Here is a 27846-nt window from a genome sequence, read left to right as displayed (position 1 = left end):
TTATGGAAATTTGATGTCATTTAAATTACAGTCAGCGTGCGTAGCAAAATCATAACTAATTCCTTGCACATCAAAAATATGGAAATTTATAAAGAGCACAGAGAGTTCTCAGTGTTCATACATTTTTTCCAACTGAGCTATCAAGTAGCCAGTTCTCCTGTTCTCTACTTTGTTATACTGGGCACGTCTATCAGAGTACTAATTTGATGGTGGCTCTGAAGATTGTGACTCCCAGCTCTTCATCTGATGCTAGATTTTCTGTGAGCAGTGTGGCAGCCCCAAAAGACAGTACAGACACAAAAGTCATATATTTTCTCCTGTACAGAGGATGTTTGCTCCTGGGATTGTTCTGAAGACAAAGAAAATAACGTTAGTGTCACCAAACTCAACTGCTGAAATGCATCTAAAACATCTTAACCACTGGGAAATCCACTTTGAGCTGTAGTTTTTCAGTCATCGAACAAGCTGGTTCTCTGAACAAATCAATGTGATCAAAAACACCGGTTTCTTCCTAGTAAGACCAGAAAGAAAATCAAATGATAGGGGTTTTTGTGTGTGGGTTTTTTTTTTTATTTTTAAAAAGCATTATAATTTCAGCAGATTCTGAATGTATGGCTCAGCAGTAAAGGACTGCAAGTTAGAGAGGTTACTTTCAGTGACATAATCAGAAGAATGTCAGCATTGTTTTGCAAGAATAGGGTTGTTAGCAGTCTACTCAAATTCCAGTTTGGATAATTACTTTGTCCTTAACTAAATTCACTTGCGGTTCCAAAGGGATGCAATCTTAAATTTCTATTATAAACCATTGTATTAAATCACTGTAGCCCCTGTGGTTCACCCTAGAGCTAACCTTGTAATTCATGGGTGTCTGCAAAGATTTTTGTATGGCTTGCATTCAGTTTGTGAGTCCTTTGAGATCCTTGTGAAGTGATATGTGTATTTGACAATATGACATCACTTTCATGGGGTAGATAAGTGATTTCTAGCTAACCGGGGAAAGTGATTTCTAGCTAATGCAAAATAAATGTTATAAAATTTTCCAAAACTTCAAAGGGAAGGAACAGATCTTTTAGATATATATACATATATTATTAATTTATTGTTATTTTTTTCAGATTTTTTTTCTCCCCTTCATTTATAGTTATTTCAGTAATTTGACCAGCATTTTTGTGTGGGAGGATGGAGGAGATCAATGGGAGAGAGAATGCTTGGGCAAAGCGGGAAGCTTACAGCATAATCCTCAACTGAAAGAGATGTGACATTGGTCAAGTACTCAAGAGGAGTACTGGGCCTAGTCCTCCTCCATCTCAAGGCAGGAGAACAGCTGCTAGTAAGAATTTTTTTCTCCTAGTCCTATACTGGTTGTTAATATGGAAATAAGTAAATAAATAAAAATTCCCGAATCAAAAGCTGGAGCATTTTCTTCATTAGCTTTCAGATGAAAAAGGGGGAGAAATATTCAGACATGCATTCTAGACTGCTGATGGAAAGTATCCCTTTGACTTTGTTAATTACACCACATTGAAAAGACTTTTCATTCCAAAATATCTCAAGAGGCTAATTAGGAAACAGCATTCTCAGGCAATGCAAAATAACTTTCCTTTTATTTCTATTTTAGTTATCAGCTGTCTACTTATTTTTCAGTCTAGAAAAAAAAAAAAGATATTTTTCTCTGACTCTCAGGCTTTACCAATAGTAATAAAAGTTATTACCAAAAGAAATACACAGGCTTGTATCTGCAGAGATGAATTTTTGCTGTATTATTCCCAGATGCTTATAAAATCCTCCTTTTCATCAGATTCTATGATTTGAATATATTATTTTGCAGGTGTATAATTTGAATTTCTATAATCCTTACTGTTCTTGCCATTGCTTGTTTTTTTTCTTTTTAATCTTTAATTTTTTTTTTTCTAGTGCAGTCTTTCCAGAATGTCTTCTGAGATAGTACATCTGACTCTTACAGGTGGTTTGATGCAGTTATCAACATGCTCTTGAACACTGAAATCTATTTTGTAACTACTGTTGGTAAGTACTAGTGATACTTGGCTTTTTCAGTGTAAAAGCCTGCATCATTAGAGAACTGAGGGGATTTAACAAGTTTGTGAGTTTGAAATTTTAATGCCAAGGATCCAAAATAGGATACTGAGATGATGAGAACGAGCTCCATTGTTTACTGCATAAAGATTGGTTGGAGATTTTAATTGGTGGGAAATTAATCCAGACGAAATGGTGAAGCTTATTATCATACATTCTGTCAATGTTTTATGGATTTTCTGTATTTTTCTCTTCTTGAAAGAGTGTTGTCAATGGTAGAGCTTTCTCTGGTCCTTGCTCAAGTCAATGGCAATATTGCCTCTAGCTTAAAATCTAAAATCTTCCCTTTTCATATATTTAAAGGAGCAACAGCTTTGAGGACAAGTGTTTCATAACAGGTGTATTAATTCAACCCGTATTCCCCCCCAAACCAAGCAAAGCAAAAGATCAAATTGGGTGGTACATCAAAAGTCGACTGTAAAATCAGTAATTCTTTTGAATGAATGGATTCAAGTGGTACACGTGATGTTCTAATAAAAGAATGCCACCTTATATAATATATAAGGTGGAAAAAAACAAGCTTTTCTTTTTACATTGTGCTACCTAGACAATTAAAAAAGTGACACCTAATGCTTTTAGTTTGTCAGCAAGTTTGTCTCACTGCCAGTGCTGATTTCAGAGCTACATTATGAATTTCAAAAAGGTTATTCAAACTGTGTAACAAATATAATGAGTCTCAGTTTTTAAAGCTTTTAATATGTTATATGAACTTCTCTTTCTAGGTTTGGTCCACAGATTTTACTTTTTATTTTCCATAAGCTTTTTTGCCATATAATAAGAAAATTTTGGAAACCTCTACTACTATAAACCTGTATGATTGTCTCTAAGTTTGCATAACTTATGTCAGTGATGTTATTTCTTTGGATCTGTCCATCTGTAAACTCATCTGCTATTGAACAAAAATTTCCATTACTTTCCCTGTAAAAGAAATTACTTTCCCTATTTAGTCATACATTTGTTTGTTTTCATCTCTTCTGATCATTCTGAGTGTACTCTATGGTTTTTAATCTGGCAGTGTTATAGGTGTTGAAAGCAAAGTTTTACTCCTGGCTGAACACCAGTAAGGCAGTACTGAGCCATTAAGCACAGTGCAGTATTCTGTGTCCAGTATAGTTTAATGACCTATTTAGTTCATTTTCCTTTGGGTGTGATTAGCTCAATCAATAAACTAATTACCTCTGGCAAGGCCTGATATACGTCTGTGCTTTTATTTCATCACCAACTTCAACCATATTTCTCTTCTAAATTGTGCATGTTACTACAAATTCTTTTCCATTTAACTAGTTTTCTCTGCCTATTGATTCCCCAAACAAGCTGCCTCCATTTTTTTAACATTTTTTTGATACAGTCAGCTGACCAAAATAGGAAATGACTGATGATCAAATCTATGCAGTCCTTTAAATATTGGCAATACACCACAATCAAAATATGTCATGCATCTAAAATGGTGAATAAACTTAGCGTTATGATGAAGTGGAGGTTTATTAGAAAGTGCAGTCAAATTGCAATGGAACCAAACTGCAATCATTGAACAACAATTATTTTAATATTCTGCTTCACGGTGACCTTTGCAGAAATGTCCTAGGGAGTTTGAGAAAAACAGTACATTTCACAGAAAGTTGCTTGAACTATTGTAGTTAATTGTATTTTGTTATAGCATACTCAATGTAAAAGAAACCCTGAATCATTCCAAGAAAATTCTTTTCATTTTTAGAGTACTGTCTCTAGAACTCCTGCATTTCTGTGTAATTTATTTACTTAATTCCTAATGAATCAAAGTAGTTTTCAGAAAGAAATTAAACATTCATATAAAATATATATACTAGAGTGTATTACTTGTACTATTATTGTGTAGTAAGCATGAAAAAATAAGACAAAATTCAATTACTACATACTCATTTGAAAAGTTTATTCAGGCAAAAAACACATTAAATACATTAAAAGTTGAAGAAAGGAAAATTCTGTCATAGATAACATTAGGCTTGGAGTGATACACTTACAAAAACAAACATCAAACAAACTTTCTATAACAAACACTACTTCAAATCTAATTCCTGAAGACTACAAATCTGCACTGCAATTCAGTGAAAGCCTGCATTTTATTCTCACAAGAAAATCTCAGTGAGGAAAATAAAAATCACCTACTTGTGAACTAGTGCTACTTTTTCAGAATTCTTTTAACCCTCATAGGCTTTTCTAATCATAGAGAAATGTATAATGTACAGGTAATTTCTTTTATTACTTGGCAGTTACGAAGAGCCGAATTCTAATACGAATCCCTCTTGTGCAGCTAGATAAGGTGGAGATGCTGCACATGGGAATAGGAATACTGAGAAATGACTTGCACACAGGTGTGAGAACTGGATGATCAGCTTAATCTTAAAGATGCCTGAACTGTCGACTTTAAAAATCTGGTTTGTGAGGCAAACTAGGAAATATCAGATAATTCTACCTACATCTTGGTTAGTTAGGTGCAGATTTTTATTATTGCTAGAAATTGCACCATGTAATGTCTTTTATCAATTTAGCTTTACCTATCCTATCAATAGGGCTACCTTAAAAGCAGTTTGACATTTGGGCTTCCCAGTATTTCAGAGTGGTGAACTGTAACAAGACACTTGCTTTGAATTTCCAGAACAATTTCAATTCTTCATGCCCAATTTATACTCATTTGTTCTTGTGCCACGTTGCCCTTAATATGAAATAGCATCTCTGTTTTTGCTGCTTTACTCCTTGATATGTCTGTAGAGGGCAATCATATCCAACCTTGGACATCATGTTTGGTAGGCTGAAAGCCTCATTATTCTCTCCTGTACTACTTATTTCCCTGTCTTTACTATAGCCCTTCTCTGCCTATGTGGCAGTGGTGATCAGAAGCTTTTGCAAAATCCAAAAGTCCTTAGAGCCTTAAAGAGTGGCAGAAATGCTCCTTTCACTCTGCAGATGTTGAGGAGCCCTTGACCACTTCATCAGTAGAAAACTGTCCTCTTTGAATGTGGTGTTGGGGCCTTGCACTGGGTGGTGCAACTCAGCAACAGGAATACTACTTAACAGAAATATTACAATATTTTAATTAATATTAAATGTTATTTACAGAAATACTATTTAACCACACGCAGAAAAAAGGTGACCTCTGGAAAATGTGCCTTGGGAAATGAAGGTAATGGTCTTTAGCAAGAGATCTTTGAAGTAATTTTCAACAGAGTTTAAACTAAATTTAGAGTAATCTATGCTTATATAAATATTATACAATTCCACTCTACGCAGTATGTGTGTCCAATTAAGAATATTTGGACTCCTCATTGTAAGTGAAAATTTTGTCACAGATTAAGATAAGATCGTGTATTTTTTTGGCAATCCAATATGAACTCATTTACAGCTTCTTTGAGACAGCAGATGCTCTCATCATTTCACCACTCTGTAACTCTCATCTGTCAGTGTGACCAAATCAATTCTGAAGATCACTTTGAAGATCACATGCTTATCCAGAGATTATGCATGGTGGTGTTCCAGACAAATTCAGAGAGTACAGTGCAAGAATGTCACTGTAGTTGTAGAAAAACACTCAATAAACCTATCTGAATGTGATTTTCCATATTTAATTTTTTAAAGAGTAGCACAGATTATGCATAAAATTTTCAAAATTAAGCCCTTTAAAATGTCTCTTGTCATATTTTAATGTTTAATAATACATCAATGCACTCTGTAAATGTTATGAGTTTTTTTTTTTTATTTGTAAACCAGAGAGAACAAATTAGGAAAATACCTCTATTTCAAATTACTTAACAGGGCTGTGAGACAGTTTTGCTTCTATTAAAAACAACAAAACAAAAGAAGTCAAAACCCATGAAAAATTGAAAAGAGGCCATTAAGTGTTAAGTATTTATGTTTATAAAATCAAAGGTTTATAATGTTCCATCAAGAAACACAGTCTCTCAAGGCCATGTTACTGAACAGTCAGATATGCAGCATGATATAAAGTCAAAGGTGTATCTGCTTAAATTTAAATGTAAGAAAAATTTTGATTGCAATGACATCTCACTATCTGTGAGCATTTGCTCCTGTCATTTAAGAAATACATTGTAATTCAGGAATAATGTACTGTAATTGGGATTTATATGTTGACCACATAGTGCCTTGTGCCACAGTCCATTTGATTTTGCAGTTCCTTGTAGACAGGCTTAGAATGGTTTCTGAAATTTCTAGTCAGCTGAAGGAAATGATGCTACTATATGCTTTGAAGTTACTGAAGAATAATGCAAGTAGATTTGGAAAATGCTGGGAAGTGTGGTGCATCTGTGCTTGTTTTATGTTTTTAATAGCAAAACCAATTTTGAAATACATATGCAAAATATGCACATCCAAATGAAATAAAATTCATGAGAGAAATCAGATATATTGATGAAGAACTGTTTAATGATAAAGGTATATGTTGGGAATATGAGAAATACTCTAGAAATGTTATAGGAAGTGGAAAAATAAGATTTTATATTTACATTTTATTAAAATGAATCAGCGTATAAAATTGTGTAATTGCAAAATATAGAAGAAAATACACTGTTTTCAACAGTATGTTTAGCCTTGTTCATCACAGACATACTGTTATATCAACAAATGACTATGGAATTCATGACTTTTTACTCTTCTATTCCTCATATTTATTAGGATATTACTTTTAGAAGTGAAACCATAAATGTTTTCTTTCCCTATTCATAGACACCTCTTTTTCATTCAGTAGCTACACAGCCATTTAAACAATGAAATGCCCAATACTTGCAATGCATAGATGAGTACGTGCAATCAAGTATGCACCATGCATTATAATTTACCTTACCATGCAACAAGCTGGCTTGGGATAAAGTTTGTATCAAATAGAGGTAAAGTGAAGATAAAGCATGTGGTAGGAAAATGATCGCAAATGAAATAAAAAGGGTGTAACTGAAAGGAGAAGAAAATCACATAAAATCACAAATTACTTGGATCTTTAAGTAGTAGGGTTCAGCCTGGAGAAAAGAAGGCTGAAGGGTGACTTCATTGCAGCCTTTCAGTACCTAGGGGGAGCCTACAAACAGGAGGGGAATAACTCTTTGAAAGGGTAGATAACAGCAGGACAAGGGGAAATGGTTTGAAGTTGAGGGAGGCAAGATTTAGGTTGGATGCCAGGGAGAGGTTCTTTACTATGAGAGTGGGTGAGGTGCTGGAACAGCTGCCCAGAGAGGCTGTGGATGCCCCGTCCTTGGAGGTGGCATCAAGGCCAGGTTGGATTGGTCCCTGGGCAGCCTGGTCTGGTATTAAATGGGGAGGTTGGTGACCCTGCCTGGGTTGGAGATTAATGATCCTTGAGGTCCCTTCCAACTTAGGTCATTCTGTGATTTTGTGATTCACCAAGGGAAGGTTGTGTTTGACCAATCAGGTAGTCTTTTATGACAGAGTGATTGGGTTGGTGGATAAATGCAAGGCCTTTGACATGGTCCTCCACCACATCCGTATCTCTAAATTGGAGAGAAATAGATTTGAAGGGTGAACTATTTGGTGGACAAGGAATTGGCTGGAAGGTTGCACCTAAAGGTAGTGGTCAATGGCTCTAGAACCAGGTAGAGCCTGGTAACAAGATGTGTCCCCCAGAGGTACGTCTTGGAACTGGTACTCTTTAACATTTTTATCAGTGACATAGATGATGGGATTGAGTGCAGCCTCAGTAAGTTTGCTGATGACACCAAGCTGAGCAGTACAGTGGATGAATCACAAGGAAGGGATGCCACACAGAGGGACCTTGATAAACTCAAAAGGTGGGCCCTTGTGAACCTGATGAGGTTCAGCAAAATAGAGTGAAAGGTCCTCACTCAGGTCAAGATAATCCCAGATATGTATACAAACTGGGAGAAGACCTCATTGAGAGTAGCCTTGCTGAGAAGGACTTATGGGTCCTGGTTGATGAAAAACTGAACATGAACCAGCAGTATGTGCTTGCAGACTGGAAGGGCAACAGTATCCTGGGCTCCATCAAAAGAGAGGTGGCCAGCAGGGCAAGAAAGGTGATTGTCTCTCTTTACTCTGCCCTTGTGAGGTCCCAGCAGGAGCACTGTGTCCGAGTCTGAGGCCCCCAGCACAGGAAAGATGTGGAGCTTTTGCAGAGGGTCCTGAGGTGGGCCACAAAGGTGATCCAAGGGTGGGAGCATCTCTCCTGTGAAGACAGGATGAAGGAACTGGACTTCTTTAGCCTGGGAAAGAGAAGTCTGTGGGAAGGCCTCATTATGGCCTTACAGTATTAAAAGGAAAAAACCAACTTTTTACATGGGTAAATAGTGATAGGACGAGGGGCAATGGTTTTAAACTAAAGGGAGATTTAGATTAGATGTCAAGAGGAAGATTTTTTTTACTGAGGGAGTGGTGAGGTGCTGGAAGAGGTTGCCTAGAGAGGCTGTGGATGTGCTGTCCGTGGAGGTGTTTAATGCCAGGTTGGATGGAGACCTGGGCAATCTGAACTAATACATGATTTAGCAGATGGCCACTCTGCCTATGGCAGGAGGATTAGAACTTGAGGTCCTTTCCAAACTAGCCCTTCCATTATTCTATGATTTTATGATTTATTTCTGACCAAAAATGCTTCTGTAATGTCACTGTTATTTTTTGGATAATTCTTATTTCCTTTATGTCTTAGGCAACGCTGAATTGGTTTAGACTGTTGGTCTTTCTAGTCCAGTATTTTCCTGATTAATCCAAAATAGTTTGCAATTTTTTTTTCTTGTTATGCCTCTAGGTCTTAAACTGACTTTTATGGTAAAAACGGAGATCAGAAGTTCCCAAGCATTTCCAGGATACCAGTGCATATGTTTTTATTGTGACTGGTATACATGATGGAAAGAACACTCTTTACCCATCACCTTTGTAAGTAAAATAATTCCAGTATTTATGTGTATTTTTCTATCCCTTTGATCATGTCTCTGAAGCTTCCTTAGAGACTTGAACTCCCTTTTCTAAACTGCTTGTTCTTGTAGCAATGAGCTCTGCACACATTATTTTGGGGGAGATGACATTTTAGATGGATATACGGTCAGTTCTTGACTGTAATGGCACATTGAGCAATTGATGTTTTCTCATTCCTTTCCTTTCTTGTCAAGTAGCTCAGTAGGAAGAAAGTAACTTCCTCCAGATCCAGTGTTTTAGTACCAACTAGTAATTGAAACGAGATATGATCGTGCTTCTCGATTGCTTTCTTGTTCCGTATCTGTGTTGCATTCAATTACAGTTGTCTTTAAAGGTTTCTATGGCAGCTAGAAAAAATATCTCCTCCTTTGGTATGTGATTTGCTTTGTGGATAAGTGCTGGGATGAAAGCTGCAGTAAAGGCTTGCCTTGCTCTTTTGAAAGAGTGGACCTACACTGGGGATAAGGCAAGGACAGACACCAAGGATGGCATCTCTATGTCACTGTATGAGACGTCATCTCTATCACACTGTAAAACTCTTTAGTGTCTGAAGCCAGGTGGTGTAACCATCCTTTTGTCCTGGATTAAATTTACAGCCAGATTTAGGATCAAGAAAGGAATTTTACCTTGTGTTGCACTGTTTCAGTCTTCTGTAATGTATTATATGAACTTATTTCCATTTTGCTGTAGGATATGCAGAAAGAAGCAGTATCCTTAATCACTGCAGACTTCTTCCTCTGGTATATTTTCATTTTAGAGGCTTTTGTTCTCCTATATGAAAGGGCCTATTCTATGATCAGATACTGAGTCATGTTTTGTGCAATGAGGGGTATTTTACAGCTTGTAGACTGGACACTGGGGAATCCCACATTAATAGCTCTATGTCACCTGCATATTTGATTATACCAGCTCTGTATCTCATTAACTTAGGAAGTGGACATAAATGACTACTGCTTTGTAGACTGAATTCCTAAGTGTGTCTGGAAGGTGAAAGGATGGAGAAAAGATATAGGTAAAAGAAGAGTGGGAGGGAATGTGAGCATAACTCTGTATCCTGACCTGAATTTTTGCAGGATGTGAGCTTTAACAAGGAAGGTGACTTCCAAGTCTATGTATGGATTCTACTTCAAGTACTCAGAACAGAGCCTGAAATTTGTCTCTCCCTCTGGCCCACGTTCTATGGAATATCTTTTTCAATGTCTTGTTCGCTGACTTTAGGGGTTGCTTCCCAATTGTAGTCTTTGATTTTTGTATTTTTGACACTCTTATTTTATTAATTTAATTTTGGAGGTCTAGATTTTGTCAAGAGGAACAAGAAAGTAAAATTAGATAATTCAGCGCCGTGCTATTTAAATCCATCTTAGGTGTGGATTTAAGATCTGTCTCAAATATTAAGGGTTTCCATAATAATGAATTCTTCAGGAATATTCAGAACTGGGGGGAAAAAAAAAGAAAAAAACAAAGGAAATGTATATGCAGCCCAGATTTCTCTACCTCACTCAGCAACAGAAATCAGAGCAAACTATTACAGTGTAAGCAAAGTATTTAGTTCAAAATGGACCTAGAAATTTGAAGTAAAAGCGAATTGCATATTTCAGGCTTCTGTACTTTAAGAGATTAGTTACAGGTGTTTTCATGTAATTACTTCATTCCTCTTTAATATTTTATGATGTAAGTGACCTTGAGAAATACATCTTTTTTTTAATGTAACAATAGTACGTATTTTAAAGATGCTGCAAAAATTTTATTTCCCATCTGTTTATTTCTATACTTTTGGACTGAGAAGCAAAGCTGCTGAGCATGATGAATACTCACACAAACCAGGTAATAAAGCAATTCTATTTTTTTACATTTCTCTTTTAACTTTGTTTCATTCTGAAGTGTTAAACAGGTAATGAATTCTAAAATTTAACCTTCTGTAAGTGTTAGTAATGAGACAGTGCAGTAGAGAGGCATAGCCTCTTCCCACGAGACTTTACTTTGTTTATGAATCAAGTCAGATGAAGTGTGGAATCTAAGATGTGGAATCTAAGGCATGAAATTTTTAGCTGATGCCAGCTGGCATAGTTCCATTAAAACCAAAGGAAATATACCAGCTTTCACTACTCTACCAGCTTGAGACTCATTCCCAGTGGAAATAACATAGTTAATGTCAGTGTTTCTATCATGAGCCTTTTAGAACAAAATATTGATATGACAAGGACAGAAGCTAGATTTCAAATTCTGAGATAATTTGATATATTATATTTTAGATTTGATACAATCTGTAGGTTCATTCTCTGTCATTCACTATTGCTTTGACTTAGATTCGTATTTGAGCTCAGCAGAAAATAGGTGAATAATACAAAGTTCCTAGTGACTGTACTAAATTGTGGGCTGTTGCATAGCATTAGGATGAAATCTGGCATTCCTTAAAGACTAAGGCAGAGAAGGGGAAAATTGAATCTTTTCCCCTTCATTCCTCGTATTGAATTGTACTGCTGAGTTCTTGTCAGCAATATGACTATTGACTGATGATTTAACCACTGAGTTTAGTAAAACCATTTAAGCTGATAATATGCATGTCACCTTCTGTCATTTTACTTAAAGGTAGGTGTGGAATGCCATTTCCCAAACTGAATGTGACAAGAGCAAGTCAAATGCATACATGACAGTGCATAAATAGACATGGAAAGAAAGGGGACCAGCTTTGGATTTTTCTGGAACAACTTTGAGATTTTTCTAAATTTCTGCTACAAGCTCAGGAAGGTCCCAGTCAAACAAAAACTAGAATCTTACCATAAAGTAATTGTTCTGCACATTAGTATGGAACTTTCTATGTTCAAGTTTTAGGCCATTGCTCCTTGACCTATCAGTGCACAACACCAAGAAGAGTCTGGCCTCATTCATTTGCCTCCCACCTCCCTTTATATGTTTTACAAACATTTATCAGATTCTCTCTCAGTCTTCTTTTCCCCAGGCTGAACAGATTCAGGTTACTCAGCCTTTCAAACCCATGTGTATGTCAGTAAATTACATAGGTTGCTCTGAAAGTAAAGCCTCCTATGTATTTCCATGGAAATTACAACTGATACAAGTAGCACAATAACACTACTTGATAGAGCAAATCATCAGATCTTGTTTAGCAACGTAGTTGCCACCATTAGCTATGCATTTTCATTAGCAATGAGCAAGAGCCTTCATGCTATGCTTGTAAAAATCTGCACCAGCAGAGGTGATCCGCTGTTGTTATCTCCATTGCTGAAATGCACCACCTCATGGTGCTCATAGCCACTGTTTGGTCTCCATCAACATTTAGCCAGCGTGAATGAATGCCAACGGGTGCCATTTTTTCTGTGTGGAAGAATTAAGCTCCACATCTTTACTCCATATGCACTCCCAGGTCAGACTCACTTTTGTCAGACTGCCATCTGTCACACAGCAACAAATCGTAATAGAAGACTTGTGGGAAGGTTCAACCTCTACTGCCATATCACTGACATCCACCTTTGATATCATGGTCCAATGTTAACGTGTGTCTGAAAATAAATTATCCAATATCTTTTAAAACACAAAATTAGTGTTCATCTCATAGCCTCCTTAAGATACTATTTTTTTCTCTGAGATTTACGTCCTTTGACTAGATTTCAGTTCTAAGATAGACAAAATCAACCTGTCTTCCCTACAGATTTTTCAATAAAACTTGTAATAACTGACATGAGAAATTATTATAATGGCCTTTGCAATGTTGATTACATTTGTATTGTAATTCAATTTTAACTTAACAGTCACCATATGATTTTCCATGTCAATTATAATGAGAAACGCTGATTGGCCATAAGTTAAATAATGTATAGGGACTTTATATTTTACTTGGCAATATTTGTGACAAATAAACAAAATAAGAAATGCTGTTTTAACTCTCCCTTTCAATATCAAGATAAATGTGAGGCAAAGTATAATTATTTTGTCCATTTGCAGGAACACTGTAACCCTTCACAAATCCTGCTTAACCGAGTTGCAAAAGAGAGTTTTATTTCAAAGGCAAACTTACTTCTCAGTTTGTATTCCCCTTCCCACAGACAAACAAGTTTCTCATTTTGGAGCTTTAATAATAGAACTATTGTTAAGCAAGAAATCTCAACTGCTCTCCTTGCACATGAAGAATACTGTTCTGCACATGAAGAAAACTGTTCTGTGGGCTGGGCTGATCTGCCCCTTAGGCAGGCACTTGAAATTCTTGTTGGATAAAGTTACAGACTTTCCTCTGCCCCTTTTAGCTGTAATAGTAGAAGTGTATGGAGTATAACTTGTACAAAATATGTTTCACTAACTGAAATATTTGTTAAACATAACCGCAGAACTATCATTTTCTGCCTTTCAAAATAGCTGTTCTTTTTCCTATGGTGTGTTCTTTCTGTTGAAGAAATTACTGAATGCTATCTATATTATTTCTTGATTTCTTAGGCTTACTACAGCCATAAGCTCGTATTCCAGACTGAAGGTGACCTCATGAGCTCTCAAATCCAATTTCCTACTTTAAGCAACCTCAGCTACAAGGCCAGACCAAGCTACATGTGGCTTTCCTCAGCCAGATTTTGAAAACCCTATAAAAATCCTATATAAAAGAATAATGATATATAATAATGATAAGAACTTGCGCAAATTCAGAAGTTCTTGATCTTGAAGAAAGTATAAATCTGTAGGTACCAGATTTGGGATCTTGAAGTGTGAATTTTTTTTCTTTCCTATAGTACCTGGTTATAGACCTGCTATGTTTTTTTTCATCCTGATTTTGAACTGCTGCCTCCTGAGGCAAAAAATTTAAGAAGTCTGCTTCTTGCCATATTTCTTTAAACTATTTTGACTATTGAATGGATTCAGTGAGTGCTGGTTGGTTCTGTTTTGGATTTGTTGAATAAAAATTTGTTTTCTGCACTCATTCAGTCTTGTGATTTTGCAGACCCTCAAACATAACCTCTTATTTTCCTTTCCATATGGAAGAATCCTAGTCTTTTTCACCTCTCCCTGTAAAGCAATTATCTCTTCTCTGTACCTTTCTAACTCCTATTACATTTTTCCAGAAATGCAGCGACCAGGACTGTCCACAGTACTCAAGATATGTGTGGAGGAGCCTACTTAGCATCCCTTGATGCCTGAAGTCTGAAAAGGATAATTGTGGAAAATGCAGCTTTATTATGAAGGTACGAGAATTGAAAGGAGCAGTAACATTTTGCTACAAGAGAAAAGGAAATTAACTGTTGACCTTTAATGGTGATTGGTAGAAAATAACAGCAGATGGATATGGTTTGTTGGGCACTAATGGCTACATAAAATCACTGTGAGATGAAAAAGGAACTACCTTGATGAGTAGCTCACAAGATGCTTAGACTGGATTTCACTCTGATAAGCATAGTCAGTGGTAAATGTTTGGCTGAGGATATTTTAAGGCTCTGGAGGACACCTGATGGCAGATCTGACTGCTGATGGGAGGGAAGAGAAAAGCCTATAGAACCTAGGCAAAGAAGCTGTGTGTGTGGAGCCTGCTTTGCACTGTTAATTGTTCCATGCTCCAGCATTGAGAGTGTGAACCTTCTCCCAGATCCGCAGAGGATAGTACATGGGACTTGACTTTCCTTGCATTGCTGCATTATTTGGCTGGTGGCTTGGAAGATGGTGACTGCTGTAGAGACAGACCAGCTGGTGCATGATAACGAGCCAGCACACCTTATGCTTTTATGACTCGGTATGCCTCCACTGTGTCTTACTACTGCTAAATACTGCTTGTGTGTAACTGAAGCTTTAGTTGTAACATTAGCAACACCATCCCTAGAATATCATTTGATATAATCAGGATACATAGCATAATATTCCTTCGGTTGGTTTTCATCCCGTTCAATTGCCAGTCCCAGGATAAACTCATTTATCAGCTCCTATGCACTTGCTGCCCTGCCCAAATGTGCAGGAATTTGCTAAGCATCTCTGCCATGGCCACATGAAATCCTTTACACCTGTGTCATTGTGTAGTACCACAAATTCTCTTGATGATTTATTTCCATATATACATTTTTAAATATTCCTATTAGCTTGAGCATTCTTCTTAAGAAGTTTTTCGTATTCTGTTTTTCATCCTCTTAGTGTCTGCCTTATGTTTCATCTGTCATGTTTTGTGAACTTTCCTGATTTCTGTATTTGTACAAGCTTTACATTCTTTAAATGCTGGTCTCTCTCTTTTCCCTTTCTTGAAGAAAAAATACTCATTAGAAAATTTCAAAGCTGATACAGCTCCAAGAAACATTTTGCTCTGCTAAAAATAATTATGTTAGAAGCCATACAAGAAATTTGAAAAGGATTTCTGATGTCTGTGAGTCTGCAGCCTGTACCTATTCTGAGAAAACATCACCTACAGCTCTTCTAGAGTGATTCTGGTGATTAAAGAGCAGGGTCATCCAAGTTCTGCTAAGACTTTCTTCAGGTTAGGCAAGCCATGGTTCAGTGTATAATAGTGTCAATTTACGAAGTATCTAGTTACACTCTTGTAAGTGTTCCTTTTACGGTAGTCTTCAGAGATTCAACATCTCATTTTTATTTCAATCCTGTTGGACAAGAAGCAACTCATGCATAATAACTACCAGTTTCATAAAACTAATGAATTCATACTGCTTGTAAATAATAATTGCGTATCAAATTGAAAAAATGCAGTAGGAGGTTAACAACTTGTAAAAGCACTGACCATATTCCTGAAAGAGATATAATTTGGTTTTATCAGCAACATTTTCAAATGACTTTTTAATTCTACTCCTTTCAGACGAGATAGCAAAATAAAGGCTAAAAACAAAGTTGTTCACAACTACTTTTCAGTTAAAAAAATAATAATTTTTTTTAAGCTATGGGTATTTTAGGATTTCTGGGATTAGAAGCGTAAGAATAAAATATCTATTAATTACTCCACTTACATGATCTCTGCCAATGAGAGTAAATAGATTTCTCTTGAACATATCCTTCATTCAGCTGCTTTATTTTGTTGCTTTTGATGATATTTAGAGTGAAGTAGATGAGAAGGAAACAAAGAGAAATGGAAATCAATAGAGTGAAGTAAGACTTGCATATAAAGGTTAATACTATTTTGAGATATAGGTTTCAACTTGGCTTGATTTCAAAGTAATGATCTGTATGATCTACTGAAATAAATAATCTAAAGTCACATTCGTGCACACATGAAGTCCCTAATTATGATTATCATAATTTATCTGGTTTATCTGATTGATTTGGACATTGGTCAGTTCCCATGAAAAAGGAAAAAAAAACCTCATTTGCGGCTACTTCTATGTTCATTTTGTGCCTGTAGCAATTTAGTGTTTTCTGGAGCAATCCTCAAACTCTTGTATGTAATTATCCAAACACTTGGCTAACTTTATCATCTGAAAAAGTGATACAGGATAGTACAAATAGTCTCTCTCTTCTGAGGATATGAGGCAACTATAAATTGAAAGTTGGACTATGAAATTGCATTTTTCTTTTAAAGTAACCAGAAATGTGAGATGTTAAAATTCATATAATCATTATATTTAACTTTAAATACAATAAATAATTATAAATAAATAATTTTTTAGAAAAATGCTGCCATTGATAAGTGATCCAGAATAACAAGTTATAATTTTAACTTTTCTGAAGTTTAAATTTGATGAAAAAATTAAGAGAAAAAATTTCACTTGAATTTCATCTTGAAATCTGATTGTTCTGCATACATATTAATGTGAAAATCTAACATCTTCAATTTTGTTTTTCTTTTTTGTCATGAAAAACCTACTCTAGACATTATTTTATAGGAAGATTTGGGTACTTTTCCACTCAGAAAAAACATGATCTTGCGCCTACAGATAAGCAGCTTCCCACATAAATAATTTCATCTCATAAAATGAGAGACAAAGTTGAAAACCCTGTATTCTTATCCTATAGTCTAGTAGAAATGCTATTGTATCCTAGTAAATAGTTAAATAAAAGTAAATGACTTCATCTAAGGACTTCCGAAATTAAGAGCTTTCATCAGATTCCTCCCCTGCCACTTCATGATGACTTGGAAACATAAAATGCTTTTTCCACACAGTAAAACCAGTGGGTCAGTGTCATCTGCTTGCTGGGAAAAGTCCTTAGAAGAAGGCCAGAATGATCTTTGTAGATTGTTATTATTTTTTAATAATATTTATTTTTCTGAAAAGGAAAATGACAAAGTTTGAAAGTAATTAGATGTTAATGATCAGACATAGAGTGTTTTCTTCTTTAAAGGATATTACTATCACCATTTCATTATTAGGGAAAAATGTGGTGATTTACTGAAGGTTATTCTGAAAGTTAGTGATAGTCTTACAAAGGGAATCCAAGCTGTGCAGCCTGCATGAATCACAATGAGTAAGGGAAAAGCAACAGGAATTTGGAGTATCTCATCATTTCTGTTTTTCTTTCAGCCTTACGTGTGTTATTAGAAATACTACATACAAATCTGATGCCCTTCCCAGTGGAGTTTAAACTCTTAGAATAGGATAATGCAACTGAAAGCAGTCAGCCCCTTTGGTATTTTTTGTCAGTTCCTCAGGTATCTTTTTAGAAAGATTGAGGCATAAACTGGCACATGATGCTCTCCTTCCTAGGAGGACTTCACCTAGGAGAGCGTCATGATGAAAACATGATACGTTTTTCCTTTAGACAGTAAGTGACAGGACAATGCTGCCTTATTTCTAGGAATGTCTGAGTTTGAATTTTTGTTTGACGACCAAATCAATACAATCCTTTTTGTTAGACTAAGTTAACATACTCCTTGAGAAAGTGCTATTGCGTTTTGAGATGAGTCCTCAGAAATGCGCAATCAAGGAAACACAGCTACTGTGGAAATCAGCAATGAATGCAGAGAACAGATACTTTTGAAGTTCCAGAGGCATTTTAAACAAGCTAACATCAGAAAAAGGAATTCCTTGGAAATCTCAGAGTGGACAAGAACCCATCTTAGAAGTCATGTCTATGTAAATCCTGCCTACAGGCAACTGGATTTCTAAGGCAAGAGAGGACAAGATTTTCCAGTAGGATGAAATGATTATTCTAATAGGTCCTTGGACAGGGAAATTAACACCATGAATAAATTTGAGAGAAGCATCTAGAATGAGAAGATAAAGGGGAATAAAATGGATTATGTATGCTAATTAACTTGCTTTCCTACCTTAACATTTTTATCCGCTATCTCTGCATTTGCAATTTCTGAAACCACTGAATATTTACCTGGATGGGCTAATCCTGAAAGTATAGACAAGATTCACCAGAGGAGAGGCTGTCTTTTGTGTCCACTTACATAAAAGCATTTTCTTCCTGCCACTGTTCCCCCTCTCCCCACCAATATCTTCTGCTCTGGAAGCTTTGTGTGCATTTCAGGGCTGCTCACTTTGTTTTGCCTACTTCACATGGTCAGGATATGACTGCTGCATACATGCAAATCCTTTCCATGTTTTCTGCAAAGAATATAGTCAGGTAATGGGTACTCAGTTTTACTAGCACTGGTTTGCAGGATTGCTGTCAGCTGGGTCAGAAGCAATTGGGCCAGTCTTTGTGTTACAGTGGACTATAGCAGAGGAGCCAAAGAGAGCTTCTAATTAATAACTGTAGAAAAGCTTGATCTTTGGCCAGTGTCAAGACCATACCTCAAATATAAACCTGCAATACTAAGGTGATTTTGAGAGGTCGTTTCTGTAGTAAAATAAAGCAACCTTTTGTCACTGATTCTTTGAAATAGACTTGGGAAAAGCATAGATAGAGGTGGAAGGGTTCTGGCTGACAGAGCTATGCAGAGGATTTGTATATTTTGGGTCCATGAATATCAATATTAGTAAGACAGCTCTATCCAAATCTCACAGTGTTGAGCATGATCTTGATCTATGGTGTATTAATACAACAGCTCTAAGGCAGGAGAACAGTGGTATTGTAGAGAGGTGAATTAAAGCAGTGTAAGGGAAGCTATGTAGCTTGTTATATTCTGATCCAAAATTAAGAATACTCTGCATGACTTTTGTATCTAGCTAATTGGTGATAATCAACAAGCCATGAACAACAGCAGTGTCTGCTTACAGTGCATGAGTGCATGTGCTCATCTGCAATTCCTGTAACTGGGGCTGCTAGCCTTCTGATGCCTTGCAGCTAAGAATTTATGATACCATATGAAATCTAATGAAGTTCCTTCATGGCAGAGAGGTGATTGCTCTTACAAAAAATGTAGGTGCTAATGTAACACCAGAGTTTGCTTGAAATGTATCAGGCTAGTGTTATGGTATGTGTCTGTATCATACAGATACATAAAGACAGGGCATGCACCAGGTTGTGCAATTTCTGGAAATATTTCATTAAAATGTGATTGTCTTTCATAGTATTCTGTATCCATTGGCAGACTGATGTGCAATCAGGTGGGAATATTACTGGGTCCTGTGGCAATAGTAAAAAGAAGGAACAGCTAAGGGACTCATCGGTAATGACTATGATGAGCTGAAATAGAAGCTCAGGCTTTGGGGATTAAAGATACCAAAACTATTGAGTTATTACTGAACTATGTCTTGAAAAACTGAGAGATCATCTTTCATTTATGTTAAAACACTGTTTACATTATACTTTAAGATGTTGTGCAGTGTGACTGTAAAATAGGAAATAACTCATAACACATTAATTCTAAAATATACATTTCTGTTACTTGGGTAAAGAAAAAAAATCTGGTTACTCAGGAAGTGGAAAGTGGGGTGAAAATATAACTTACACAATGAGAGATAATGACTGAAGTTATTCAATGGACTGATTTTTATGACTCAACCTTTATAAACCTTTTAAAGCAGAGGTTTATAGTACAAGTTCTGATGCTATCTTAAACACCATAAGAAGTCCTTTACTGGTACCAAACTTCTGGGATTTCTTTCTTTATTAAATAGCTACGCCTTTGGAAAAGAAACAGTACAGGTTATTAGAAGTAGTGCAGCTGAGGAAAGGTAGCTTTTTTTTCTGTACTATTATAGGCATCAATTCTAAAAATTACTAAGTTTATAGCAACATACTGTAAATAACTATAATAAAAATGTTGATTTAGTTAAAACTTCAGTTAAAACTTTTGAAGTGAGTTATGCTTAAAAAAAAAAACAAAACTTTAATTCTGCTAATTATTGATTTTTGCCTTCTTACGTTGTAATGCTATAAGGTGATGGAAAGTACCACAGTAATAGCGGGGGCAGCAAAGTGTTTGGCTGCAGCAAATGAGGACACAGAAATGAAGGAAAGGAGCTGCTTACCTTTGGAAGGCCTCAGGTAAGCAAGGATCTCCAGCAAGAGATGCTCTTACTTCTACTGCCAATCCTTAATGGAGGTCTGGAAGAGGTGGTGCCTGGCTCCATCCCTTCCAGTCACTGCTTGCACCTGAGCTCCCATGGGTCAGCCTTGCTTTCCAACCAGTGTTCAGTCACTGGCTCAGACCGTGACTTAGCATTTCCTTTACATATGTTAACAGAAGTTTACAATATATAAACAGTATAAACAGGAGGAGATATGTCTGTTTACAAGGTGGATAGCATTAGGAACAGGAGGATTGGTTTTAAACTAAGAGAGGGGAAGTTTAGGTTGGATATCAGGAGAAGTTTTTCACCCAGAGGGTGGTGAGGCACTGGAACAGGTTGCCCAAGAAGGCTGTGAATGCCCCATCCCTGCAGGCATTCAAGGCCAGGCTGGATGTGGCTCTGGGCAGCCTGGTCTGCTGGTTGGTGACCCTGCACATAGCAGGGGTTGGATCTGGATGAGCATTGTGGTCCTTTTCAACCTAGTCCATTCTATGATTCTTTGAATATTCTCTTTGCTAGTTCTCTCTATGGGGAACAGGGTAAAGAATTGGAAAAGTATAAAGAACTCGTGTGTTGAGATAAAGACAGCACAGCAAATAAAGCAAAAGCTGTGTGTGCAAGCAGACCAAAGCCAGGAATTCAGTTGCACTTTTCCATTGGAAGGCAGATGTCTAGCCTCACCCAGGAGAACAGGATTCATCATGCAGTGTTTTTCTGGAATGACAAATGCTGACATCCTAAATGTTCCCCCTCCTCCTCCTTTACCCCAGCTTTTATTGCTGAATACAATGCCATATGGTATGGGACATCTCTATGGCCTGTCTGGGTCAGCTTTCCTGTCTGTGTTCCCTCCCAACTCCTCGCAGACTTCATCCCCTCATTGGAAGAGCAGCACAAGCAGCAGAAACATTCTTGGGTCTGTACAGAACTGCTCAGCAACAACTATAACATCAGAGTGCTGTCACCACAATTTTGATCAAAAATCCAAAACGTCATGGCATGAACCTCTACAAAGAAAATTAACTTTATCCCTGCCAAAACCATGATGTGGTTAACTAGGTGAAGACCAGGCATTAAAATTTTGGTTTTATCTCCTGGAATGTCAGTTTATATTGCAGAATATATTGAGGATTTCCGCAAGCATAGATGACTTGGTACAAATTGAAATAAGGAACTGAAAATTTCTACTGCTTTTAAGGACTGATCCAAGATGAGGGGCACTCTAGAAAGAAGTATTCATAAATTGAAGAACACATTCAACTAGTTTGTAACAAAAAATAATGTAGTGGACTCACTCAGCTGTTGAAAATGTATTCCATTATGTATTGATCACCATATATTTGGCTCCTGTTTTTTTAATACTATTTTTATACCTTTTCACAAAGAAGACTAGTCCATTGTTTCATAACACTGTGTAGAGAAGATTTATATGTGGTTATAAAGTTGGCTGTGGAAATCATATCACTTGAAATGTTTTTTCAGAGGAAAATCACATCAGGCTGGCAAACCTGTCTGCACTGGCTGATGAAGAATGAGGGCTTTATTTTGGGCTCTCTATTAAACTAAAATTTATATTATTATTGCTGCTTAGATGATAATTCTGGGTCACCACTGAACTATTCCTTCTAGCAGAACTCCCAAGAGTACTTTATTTCTTGTAGTACTAAACAAGCAGGAGCCAAGTGAATTTTAAATCTGTAGGGTGTCAAAAATGAGAAGCTAGATGAAGTTTTGGATGCAGATGCAAGGGAAAATAGTCATACATTTTAAAAATTTGAGAGCATTACATTCTCATATACACATGATTTGTCCTAGAGCAGTAGCTAGACATATAAAAGGATCTTTACAAGTTAGACTTGAGACATGATAAAATGTAGGAGATATTATTCAAGTTAGGTTTAAGATTTTGATTGTTGACAGAGCACAGGAGTTGAGGACCAGTCTTTTTTTGGGTTTTTTTATTTGAGATTTTTACAAGGATAAGACCCACGTTCTGAGAAATAGGCTTTCTTGTCAGTTTTCATTCTCTTTCCATTCTACTCTACAAATGTTTTCACTCTTCATGGAAAATTTAGTTTGATCACATTAGTGTTCTACTGTTCTCTAATCATAAGTAGAGTTGGCTGCTTTACAGTTTGGTGAAATTCAAACAATGATATTCCGTAAATTGTGCGTGTTAGTGGAAAGCCAAAAGCAAAGCAGCTCAGGGCAATGAAAAGCATAACAAACTGGAAATTTATACCACTTCTAGCTAGCAAAGCAAAATTTGCTCTCAGATTTGTTTCACAGGAAAAAAAAAAAGAATAAAATAGCACATTTGGCTGATGGTAAAATGATTTTTACCATTTTCGGAAGACAAAGACCCTTCACTTTGTTACTGAAAACTGGCAGATCAACTGAAGACTAATTCCATTTTGAAATAAATATTTTGCATCACAGTGAAACCATGCTGCTAATATTAGCCAAGCTGGCAAATAAACAGAAACTCCTTGTTTCATTGTTTTTACTTTTGTATTCCATCAATGGATTGTAAAGTACTGGAAATGAGCCAAAATCAAGGACTAATTTCCATTTAGTGGTATAATGAAGTAACAAATATGCTTTGATTCAGATTAAAAGCTTTTTCCCCTCCAAACTAAAAGCACTTCTATATCTGTCTGTAGCTTCAATGTTTTCACAAAAATAGCTGGTAGCTGCAATACTGTGTTAAAACAAAACAAATAAACAAATGCCAAAAAGATAAATTTAGCACTCACTGCTTCCTGAAGCAGCCAATCTTTAGGGCTCAGAATCTTCAGAATGCATAGCTAAGCAAAACGAAATCCTCCATTCAGATCAGACACAAATCTTGGCCTTGATTTGTTCCACAACCAAATTTAAACCAATATAAATAAGGGCAGTTTCTGCAATCTCTATCCTCATCTCTACTGTTCCCTTTACTACTCATGCACAACTATTTGCAGTGTTTGCTGCACGGTATTACATAGTACCTATCCAGTAGTCAAATTAACACTGTGTTCAATGTGGAAAGTGCAAAGTACATAGAAGAAGCTTTTCTCCTTAAGTCTTAAAAGCAGTGGGCTAAATCCTGCACCCGGTGACCTCGCGTGAGCAGTGTTCATACAGTGTCCCCAAGAATAACTCAGTTATGTCTTTGATCAGGACCAAAGAGTGAATTAATTGGAAGAATGAAATAAGTCTTGCTAAGACTCGAGGATCAGTTAATATTTATGTAATACTATATCTGAGGCTATTATAAGTTGCAGATTTTAACACCTAAGTTTCAAATTTTAATCCTTGAAAGCGTTTAAAATCTTCACAAATTAAAGCATCTGATCCTGGAGCTTTCAAATTCATAATGGCTTCTTTAATCTAATCTTTTTCAACAGCTAATTCTAAAGCAGTAATTAAATTCTTAGATCAACTTCAGTCCTCAGCTAAATGCCAGAACTGCTTACAAACAACTCATCCTTATAGTGCTATATGAAAGATTCACATTGAGTAATACGACAGTGTTCTGAGAACTGTTTTTGTTTGATCATTGTTTATATCTATCTTTATATTTATCTTTATATATCAATTTTTATATATATATATATATGTATAGATGTAATGTGTATTCATCAGTTATGTTTGTATCACTATACAACTTCATTGGGCTTCTGGAAAAGCTAGATACTTTCTCTTAGCCATACTTAAGCCTCCAGAGTTCACTGAAGACATGGATTAATGATTTATCTATGAGCTCTAAACTACCTTAAAGGGTAATTTTCTTCTTTCCCAGTAGTAAACTTTGAATGATTTTACTTTTGCAGAATGGAAAATAATATTGAGAATCTGTGAAAGTTTCCTGAAACATAAGATTTTTTGCTCTTAATTCTAACTAAACCGGAAGAAACTGAAGGATTTCTAAACACTGTTGAAGATGGGATAGGGGAATCAACTTTTTGAAAGGGTAGGTAACTGCAGGACAAGGGGAAATGGTTTTAAGTTGAGGGAGGAAAGATTTAGGTTGAATGTCAGAGGGAAATTCTTTACAGAGAGAGTGGTGAGGTGCTGGAACAGCTGCCCAGAGAGGCTGTGGATGCCCCATCCGTCTCTGGAGGTGTTCAAGGCCAGGTTGGATGGGGCCCTGGGCAGCCTGGGCTGGTATTAAATGCGGTGGTTGGTGGCCCTGCCCTGTGGCAGGGGGTTGGAGATTCATCTTCCTTGAGGTCCCTTCCAACCCTGGCCATTCTGTGATTCTGTGATATGCTGGAGGTGATCCAATGTAGAAATCCAGAAGAACTCAACTGTTATGCAAGAAAAAAAGCGAATAAAGCAGAGATAAGCACTGACAATTTTTAAAAAATGTGGCCAAGTTGTATTTTCTGCCTTAAGATCTTTGAGATAAAGCTGGCACTCACTAGACAGAACAGAAAGCTCATCTGGATGGTAGACAGTTCAAGTACTGAACTGTGGTGTAGAACAGACTAATTTCACTTACATTTACCTGTGAACGACAGAAACTGTAAGAGATAAAGTATACCTATCCAGCAGCCTGTTACCTGCTCAAAATTATGTTGATGTCAAAGCATTTTTACTAATGGACTTGCAGGAAAATTGCACCTACTGTACTCAGGTTTTATTTTATTTTGCTAACATAGTCTGTTTAGTCATACTTAGCTTCCTCGGAAGCTGTCTGAACAAATCACCGCTGAAGGGAGTAGGAGTATATGGAGGAGTTCTTGTTATCATCTGTGTTTGTTGATGATGGGAATGACAGGCAGTTGTGTATACTGGATTAGTTCATGTTGATTTGACAGGTAGCAGTGGCACGGAGTGTGGCTACACGCCATTTTCCCAAGTTTCATTGAGTCATGTTCTTACTTTTTTTCTGTCACTTCTGATGAAATACAAACAAACTGTACATTAGCTACCTGTGCACCGCCAGTGTATTTGTAATATAAATTCCCTGTAGTACAAGACCTCCTTCTACCAGAGATTGCCAGGGCTTTATTTGTGTGCATACATGTATCTGAAGAGGAAGAGGATGCACTTATTATCAGGTACTTTTCTTTTAAAAAGTACAAACCTGGCAAGTAATTTATCATGCTTCTTGACAGCTATGCCTCTGCAGACCGCAGGGTGCACCCAAGCTGAGGTCTTTTCATGTCCTGCTCTGCTCCTCAGATTCTCATCTATTTCTTGAAAGTGCTGTGGGTTTCTGCTCTTAAATGCTAAAGAAAATAAAAATAAAAAAATAAAAATCAAGCAGAAATTAACATTATGTTTTCTCCGTCGCTCTGTATTAGCTTCCTCAGGAGAGCTTGGTCATGGGATCCTGAGATGCACTGACAAATAATGAATGATGATAAATTTATTATTCAAGGTATATCCATTTGGGCTCAGAAGCTGCAGATGATGCCCTTTATCGATCACCACCTTGTTTTGCAATAATAGAGCACTGAAACATGATAAAATTGTGAAATGAGTTCTGTGAATTATACAGCCCAGATTTCCTCATAACCTTCATACTTAAAGGGGTTATCACTTGTATCTGGAGTGCACTGCACTCTGCTTTGAATATTGACGTAACTTTCTGAGGTGATGGGCAATATGGCTGAGTGGAAAATAGAGATATTTATTCTTAAGAAGAATTGTTTCAGATTGTTTCTCTTTCTCTTTTTAATAAAAAAGTCACAACGTCTTCCAAGGTGATTCCTCATATAGTAACAACTACGGATGTGGAATTTTTCAGCTTACAGGAAATACCTCAGGTGAATTGCAATGCCCTGTGCCCTACACTGCAGGGCCACTGGGCTGTCTGAGAGCATCACGAACCAATTAGCCCAGGAGGTGGACATCTAGAGCAAGATGGCACCAAGGGCTCACTTTGGATATTTCTCACTAAGACACTGTTCAGCTGACTTGCTTGGAAATAACTGCTAAAGGCTACTCAGTCATGAGCTCTGCAATCCAGTTAATTAATACTTGTCAGAAGAACTTTACCCTGGATGCTTAATGTCAGGTTATTCTGACCTTTACAATAACACTTGCAGCTTAGATAACTACTTAATAGCACCCTGTCTCCTGACTGCTGACTTTCAGGAATAGGCACAGCGAGCTTCTGATACGCTTTTTTTTGTTCAAGATAGTCACCCTCTGTCCTGCTTTTACTTAAAGTATTTCATGTAGCCACAGTGCAGACATATATGGCTGTTTTCATGTTGCCCCTGTCCTTTTGCAAATAGTCAATTGCATTTTGCAAGCTCTACTGTGTACTTAAAATTTCACTGTCTTCCTTTAAACAAGTTTTCTGGCTGAAGTGATTTTTCTTGCTCATCGCAATATTTTCCCACTGTAGCACATTATATTTCTAATTCAAACTAGTCCACTAAACATGCATTTAATAAGATCTACGTTTTCTACTTTGCTCTTAGCTTTTAATACAAGCCATTCTGAGGATGTAGACATGTGGTTTGGGTTTCAGAGATGACTGTCCACAGAGCTCCCCTCTACCTTTTCTCAGACCGTGATGTTGCACAGTCAGGTAGCGGATAAGCAGAAGAAGCAGCAGCAAAGAGCTCCTTCAGCAACTCACATGTAAAAAAGCTGCCATAAAAATGGGGCTATCAAGCTTACCAGGTTAGTATCTACAACTACTTGGTCATTCTGCTCTGAGATTCACCATTGGTATCTGCACAGGCTTCTATGCAGACTTTCTCTCCGGGCTTCCTTGCCTTCTGTTTGTGGTCAGGTTCCATTTTGGGATTAACTAGCCGAAATGGAAATGCCTGGGGGGTTTCTGAAAATCTCCAGGCCACTTTTGCAGCACCATTCTGCCACTTCTGCTAGGAGTAGTGGGAGTGGGAAACAGCAGGAGCTCTGTCTTTCCAAACATTCTACAAAACAAGTTGAGCATGAGGCACTTGGTTTCTAGCACAGGGAAGCTGGCAGCTGGCAAGAGGTCTGACGATACTGCCTTAACATTTTGAAATCCCCCCAAACTGGTTACCACGATTTCAGCTCTGTTGAATCAGTTTTACCAGGGGAAACCTCTTCTGTCTGAAGATTTTCCACCTGACCTCATGATCAGAGCAGCAAAAACAGCACAAGTTGCAGTGACCTTTGAAAAAGTCATTGACTAAATGCTCATTTTCCACCTTAGCATATAGAAGATTGAGAGCATGTTTCAAGAGCAGAATGATACCCAAGTGCTTAATTGTCTTTCAATTTTATTTTTCCCTCAAAATGTCCTGAACTGAATGTCTGGTTCTGATGCTGCACACCTGGAATTGTTGTTTGGAAAATTCTCCCACACGCAGCTTGTACAAAGTTGCACTGAATTTTAAAGATTTAGAAGTTCTCTCTTTTTGCTTACAGCACCTTGAAATGCATGAATTACAATAGCTTAGAGAAATCATTTTATCCTTATTTAGATGTATGCATTACACTAAAATCACCCTCTTCAAATACTTTCTGATTTTCCCAGAGGCACATCTGACACTGTGCA

At 36.9% G+C, this 27846-nt stretch overlaps 1 long non-coding RNA gene across 1 annotated transcript in view; it reads left to right on the top strand.

Moving 5' to 3' along the window:
* Positions 1-27846, top strand: part of LOC128084391 (uncharacterized) — an 89984-nt gene that overhangs the window by 58013 nt on the left and 4125 nt on the right. The window contains exons 10-16 of the long non-coding RNA XR_008208503.1: positions 1915-2025; positions 5191-5254; positions 8855-8982; positions 10095-10845; positions 14085-14204; positions 20219-20325; positions 26774-26978. This is a non-coding gene — a long non-coding RNA (uncharacterized LOC128084391). The remainder of the gene's footprint in view (positions 1-1914; positions 2026-5190; positions 5255-8854; positions 8983-10094; positions 10846-14084; positions 14205-20218; positions 20326-26773; positions 26979-27846) is intronic.

Source organism: Tympanuchus pallidicinctus, unplaced genomic scaffold, assembly GCF_026119805.1.
Source record: "Tympanuchus pallidicinctus isolate F22 unplaced genomic scaffold, pur_lepc_1.0 scaffold26, whole genome shotgun sequence".
NCBI classification, from domain to species: Eukaryota; Metazoa; Chordata; class Aves; order Galliformes; family Phasianidae; genus Tympanuchus; species Tympanuchus pallidicinctus.
This window is presented reverse-complemented; position numbering and strand designations above follow the sequence as displayed.